General features: G+C 41.6%; 1 pseudogene across 1 annotated transcript in view; it reads right to left on the minus strand.

Moving 5' to 3' along the window:
- The window catches only part of LOC308262453 (protein fem-1 homolog C-like), an 82,496-nt pseudogene extending 77,455 nt beyond the window's left edge, over positions 1-5,041 (minus strand). Inside the window, exons 1-4 of the transcript in view lie at positions 4,949-5,041; positions 2,319-3,760; positions 2,092-2,275; positions 1,564-1,818 (exon numbers count right to left, since the gene is read on the minus strand). The product of the transcript in view is annotated as a protein fem-1 homolog C-like (transcript). The remainder of the gene's footprint in view (positions 1-1,563; positions 1,819-2,091; positions 2,276-2,318; positions 3,761-4,948) is intronic.
- Between the last annotated feature and the right edge of the window lie 959 nt (positions 5,042-6,000).

The following is a 6,000-nucleotide window of genomic DNA, read 5'->3' on the forward strand; positions in this document are numbered from 1 at the left end:
CATCAACCTTCAGAATAAAACATCAAACCAGAATTCAAGAGAGTGACCCAGTTTATTGAAATTCACATGTAAATTTAATTTTCCTCAAATCAAAAGAGCTTTTCATTCAGAATAATTTCATTTAAGACATTTGCAGGGCAAATATGCCATCATAAATCTTATTCTGAATAAAAACAAAGTGCTGAATGATAATTACCTGAATCTTTTTTTTTTAGCACTTCTCACTTATTTAAGTTAAAAGAGCCCTTTTTGTGGCATAAGCAAATCTGAAAGAATGAAAGAAAAAAAAAGCAGGGGAGGATATGGGAGGAAGAAAGGGAGGGAGGGAAGAAAGGCTGAGTTAACTTTCATAAGGGAACAGGAAGCACTGCATCCTTCTGTGTTTAAGTAGGGTGACATATAACTGAGGCCAAAGTAATCCATGCAAGTTACCTTTAAAGTATCATAAGCTTGAAGAAAGAAAGAACACTATTACTGACCTTGATACTACAGCAGTAAATAGCGTACTAAAATACCCTAATTGCTCTAGATGTCTAGATCTGGCTCTGCAAGCATCATGCCACTGACATGCTTTATCTCCTTTCCTAACTAACAATGATTTGCAGGTCAACGACTGAATATTCCAATGTGACTTGTTAAGCGGTGTGATAAAACTTTGAAGTTAAATGTAAGCAAATTGTCCACACCTAATCGCAACATCAGCCCAAGCAGGACAAAGCTGGATCAGCATGAAAGGTGGGTCACTTTAGAGTCTTCCTTTGACTGCATGATATATTAAGATGACAGACCTAAATTTCAACTAGGTTAATGAGTTAGAATAGATTTGTTTCCCAAATTTTGCACACAAAAATTTTGGTGGATTAGAGAAAGAAACCTCAGACATGAAGGAAAGGAAGGAAAAAAACAAAAAAGTTTAAGTTGGATAGCTCACCTGTATCTCTAAAGACTGCCATGCTTCAAGAGAACTTCCATAAAGTGAACCTTGTACGAAACTTAAGAAAACAGTGTTTTGAGTTGAAGTTGACCAACTACTGCATAGAAAATAAGCTAACATACAACAGTCAAGTTTAGGCCTGTGCAGAGGGAAAATAAAGCACTTCTGGTAGCTGCAAATGGTAACAAGTCCATAAGGTTTGTACTTTGTATGACCTAGAGTGGGTCCATAAGAGGGAAAACTAGAGTAGAAATGGGTAGGAAAAAAGAAAGTGGAAATGCTGAGAAGCTTAGAGAAGCAGCAGGAAAAAAGCCTTCAACTGTATAAATTTGCAAACCAATAAAGTATAAAGACACCACTGAAAAACAGTTAACTGTCCCAACACCCAAGAACAAACAAAACTAGGAAGGATTAAGTTGCGGTGGACAATTTTAGAAATTTGAATATGACAATATATTTCTCAATAATTCACAAACAATATATTACATAGTATATTTATATTAAATACTGAGAAAACAGTCCTGTAACTTTGATGCTTATAATGCTTTAGCCAATGAGAGCACAATGATATCAAACTAAATGAATGCTGGTGTTAACACAACAGTGCTCATTTATGAAACAACTGTTACCATTTCCTGCTTCAACAGTGCAAAAATAGTCTCTATTTTGAAGTGAAGTAAAACAAAGGTCTCTAGCTTCTCTGGGATGTGCCCTTTATAATATATTCTATGATTCACGATGACGCGAGCAGCCAGACACTGCAATGTGGCATGATTTATGGGCTGGATCAAATTTTTAGCTATTTACTTCTCATCCAGCAAGTCACTGGCAGTTTGTTTGTGCAAGTTTGTGGCATCAAAATGTGCACCTGATTTAATAAGAAGCTTGTAATCCCAGAATTTGGGAGGCTGAGACCGGAGAATCGCGGTTCGCAGACAGCCTCAGCTACTTAGTGAGGCCCTCTGCAACTCAGTGAGACCATGTTTCAAAAATAAAGAATAAAAAATAGGGCAGGGGTGTAGCTCGGAGGTTGAATCCCCCTGGGTTCATTCCCAGACCCGCAGAAGAAAAAGAAGAAGAAGAAGAAGAAGAAGAAGAAGAAGAAGAAGAAGGAGGAGGAGGAGGAGGAGGAGGAGGAGGAGGAGGAGGAGGAGATGATTCATGATATCGGGATGGTTGTTCAGAGCAGCAATATGTAGGGGGCTGTTGTCATCAGAGTCTCTGACGTTCACATCAGCACCACATTCTATCAGTATCGCAGTAACTTGCAGAGATGGAAATGTACAAACAGGGTATTTCCCCACACGTGTAGTATTCTTGTGCACAGCCAGATGAAGAGGGCTGAAGCATCAAAGTTACAGGATTGTTTTCTCAGTATTTAATATAAATATTATTCTTTCCCCTTGAATGCAGCTTAAGAAACCGGTAGTCTGCTTTTTGAAGTGGTCCTCTTCTAGAGTACAAGGAACTTTTCCTAACAAGCAAATTAAGTGCAAAATAATGGAAAGAGCTTTATTTAATTGTAATGGGTCAGCTGGACACTGAGTTTGTTTGATAGCTCGCACTATTTCAAGGACGCTTTTACACAGTATGCCCATAGGATCATCAAATGTAACAGCAGTGTCCAGTAGGCCTTTAGCCCTATCCTGTAGCATAAAGGAGAAAACTGCAAAAGAGAGTAAGTAAACTGCTGACAGTCATTGGGCTTAAGGGGTCCAGATTTTTCTGCTGCATATCCAAAGCATCCTTCCATAGGTTGATGCATCATTTGAAATTTCCAGGGTCTGCACAGACAGCGCCTCTATATCTAATGTAGTAAGAGGTATCAGGATGGGAAGGACCAAGAATACGCTCTCTAATTAATAGTGCCTACATCCTCATCTCATCGGGATTAGCAATAAGACCTTCAAGCTCTTCTGCACTATTTACCTCCTTGGCATAATCGTAAACCATTATTAGTGTCTGTGGTACTGGTTTACTAATTATGTTAGTTCTCTCACTGTACCTCATGTTCATTGCCTTTTTCAAGTATCTAAAAGCCCCAAGAAGATCTCTTTTTTTGTCTACAAATGTAGCTCCCAGAAGCTCTAGTGCATTGATACGTTCTGTCTCGCTGGTCTGTGCATGCTGTCAGAAAATCCACACTATTTGTGTGACCAGTCACACTTGCTGAGAGAAGGGGAGTCATTCCATAAGCATCCTTTTCCATCTTGGCACAATACATAAGAAGCAGCTTCATGATGTCCAAGCTTCCAGATTCTGCACAATCATGCAAGGCAGTATTAACGTGAACACTTTTTCTATTAACATCTGTCCCCGTTTCAAGTAAATACTGAGCACTCTCTTTATGTCCTTTGTAACACAAAACCATCAAGCATGCATGCCCATGCCGGTTTGACACTTCCAAATCAGCTTTGTGTTCTACAGGGTACTTCACTATTTCCAAATGGCCATCAAAACATGCAGCTCGTAAAGGAGTGGAATTGGTTAGGGTAGTGTTGTTGACAGATGCTCCATGATTTAACAAAGACTGGACCACCTTCAGATGTCCTGCTGCTGAAGCAGCCCATAGAGGTGGGGCCCCTCAATGGTTTCACCATCAAAATTGATGGAGCCCCCGACTTCTATGGACGCACGGCACTGCTCTAGGAGGAATTCCACCATGTCCAGATGTCCATACCTGGCAGCCATCAAGAGTGGTGTGACCCATTTGTTATTTTCTGAGATCAAGGAGGAAACCTCCTCTTTGGATTTGCTTGCCAACAACTTGGTGAGAGGCCTGAGTTTTCCATCCCGCGCTGTGTTAAACACTGCTGTCTTCAGATTCTTTTATGTCCATTTGAAAGGCTGTGCTTTATCCTTCAAAGCAAAGCTCCAGCTTAACACTATCAATGTAGGAGAGTTACAGGAATCAAAGTTCAATGTTAGTCACTGCACCCCAGAATGGATATAAAACCTCGGATAGTATATTCTGTCCTATTTCCTTCCAACATCTGACCACCAGACCACCACACTAGGAAAAAAAAAAAAAACCCACAACAACAGTAGTTTAGGTTTTCTTAATTTCTATCTGAGAAGAAATGGAGGGAAAAGGCCATAATCATAATTTAGGGACTATTCTGTACTGCCCAACCCATTTAATGGGGGAGAAATGTGGGGAGCCATTAAGGCTTTCCCCTAGATTAATGTTTCTGACTCAGCTGACTGTCCTTCGCCCAGAATCAACAAGGTTTGGGGTCATAGAAAGTTCAGAGTAAAAGGTCTGGGAGAAGATCAGATGGTGATGGCATGAGGGTACTGGTTAACCTATCTGTAATATATGTGCTTTGGTTTGGTCTTTATTGTATTCTGGTGCTGGTAGCACGAGGATGTTGACTGACCTATAACTGTATAAATACCTCTGGAAAAACAAACCCAGCATCAGTGCAATAGAGAATACTGACCCAGGTGTAGTTGTTGACCAGTAGGAAATATTAACCCAGAAGCAGGGGTCGGCCAGTAGAGATAGTAGGCTGGCAGCCCCCAACACGTTAGAATAAATTAAATATTTTGAGAGTCAAATTCTTAGAGTTGAATTCTTCATCCTCACGCCTCTCTTCAGAACCCGTACTTTTGCCGGCTGGCTCTGGCAGATTAATATACAAAATGGTTTACACAGAACCCAGATGTTTTGGTGGGAGGCCAACTCTAATCCATGTGCAAAAAATTTAAACATTCACAGGCAACTCGTTTTCTCATCCCCACCTCTAACCAGTCAAGCTTTGCACACACCCAGGGAGAGTCCAACCAAGAGACTGAGGCCGCAGGGTGTGTGTGTGGGTGTGTGTGTGTGGGGGGTGTCAGAAATGTTCCTGTTTCTTGATCTGCGCAGGAGAGTGGGCCAAGGGCGTCAGGCGGGGAGGCCTTGGAGAGGCAGAAAACGTTTGGGGCACAAACAGAAAGGTCGGACACACCAATCCTGGGCCAGCTTACACCAAAACCTCAACTGAAAGGTTTTCTATCCTTTAAAACTACCCAAGGCTCTCGGGAAATCCGGTAGCCACGGACTTCGCTCACCCCATTTTGCCCCCCCCCCAACCGCGAGTTCCCCAAACCACAATCCTCCATGTAACCTTGCCCTAGCTCCCAGCCCCGCTACCACTGATAGAGCCCGGCCGAGCTGCTAGCCCAGCCTTCCCTCCAGTTGTCTCGGGCTGCTGATGTAGAAGGTGTAATGGGCTGCAGGCCAGGGGCCGGACCAGCAGAGCATGGCTTCTATGTATCACTTAAAAATAAATAAATGAACTTGGTATGATATTGCATGCCTGTTATCCCAGAGCTTGGGAGGCTGAGATAGGAGGATCACAGCTTAAAGGCCAGCCTTAGGAACTTGGCAAGGCCCTCAAGAGAGGCCGTGTTTCAAAATTAAAAAATAAGTAAAATAAAATAGGGCTTTGGGTGTAGCTAGTAAGTAGAAAGTATCTAGGTGCAATCTCCAATGGAAAATAAAGACACAAACAAAATCTGTCAAATTAATAGAAGATAGGCTTCACCCTTGGAACGTTGTAGCAAACCGCAGGGAAGCTCACGCAGTGCCGCACCTTTTCCCATCATGCTCAACTACATTGTGATGCATTTTGATGTGACACTGCAAGTTCATGTTAACCAGTAAAAGCATGTTTAAAAAAAGTATATTTTCTAAAAAGAGAAATATAAAACGTAAAGCAACCTGCTGAAGCCAATATGCACAGAATAAGTTCTGCGCTGTAATGTCTTCTATTTATAATTCCTTCCTTTCATAGCAGTCAATAAAGATTAATACTATGCCAAAAAAAGAGGAGGAAAGAAAGATATAGCAAAAGCTTCTGTCCCTACTGTGCAGCAGCTGTGGCACTAGGTGTTAACAGCGCCTCTCTCACCTGGACTTCTCTGTTCTGTCCCCTAGGATAACAACAAGGAGATCTTTTTCCTCAGTCATAATGACCTAACCTCCTAGGAGCAATTGCTTTCTCCATTTTAAGGAAAAGATAATGTAAGACAAACAAAGAGAAGCCTAAGCAGCTTTAAACAGAAAACCCCTGGAGGAG

The sequence above is a fragment of the Muscardinus avellanarius genome (assembly GCF_963383645.1).
Source record: "Muscardinus avellanarius genome assembly, chromosome: 4".
Taxonomy (NCBI): domain Eukaryota; kingdom Metazoa; phylum Chordata; class Mammalia; order Rodentia; family Gliridae; genus Muscardinus; species Muscardinus avellanarius.